Here is a 367-nt window from a genome sequence, read left to right as displayed (position 1 = left end):
TACAGCGACTTTTCCAATTAAACTCTGGGTAACACAAAGTACAACAGTGAAAAGCTTCCCAGGCTGAGAGAGTCTGTATTTTTTGGCCTTCAAATGCTTGACAGTACCTGCCTCAGCAGTATTTACCCAGAATACATAGTCACAGTCCCAACTGTCTTTCAGAAAAAATTAAGTGCAGCATTTTTACCAAAACATTATCAGCAGAACACTTGAAGGAAACTGTCCTGTTCTCTTTAGTGTGAAATGTTGATCAAAGAGACTGCCTTTGCTGTCTGCACCCGACAAGGCTGTGCTGTAAACAGAGTGCTGTTCCTCTCACAGTCCCACACACAGCCTGCCTCACCTGGGAGCACGGAGGACATCCTGG

This window comes from Calidris pugnax, unplaced genomic scaffold (genome assembly GCF_001431845.1).
Source record: "Calidris pugnax isolate Ruff unplaced genomic scaffold, ASM143184v1 scaffold60, whole genome shotgun sequence".
Lineage (NCBI taxonomy): Eukaryota > Metazoa > Chordata > Aves > Charadriiformes > Scolopacidae > Calidris > Calidris pugnax.
The sequence above is the reverse complement of the archived record's forward strand: the minus strand, read 5'-3'. Positions refer to the sequence as shown.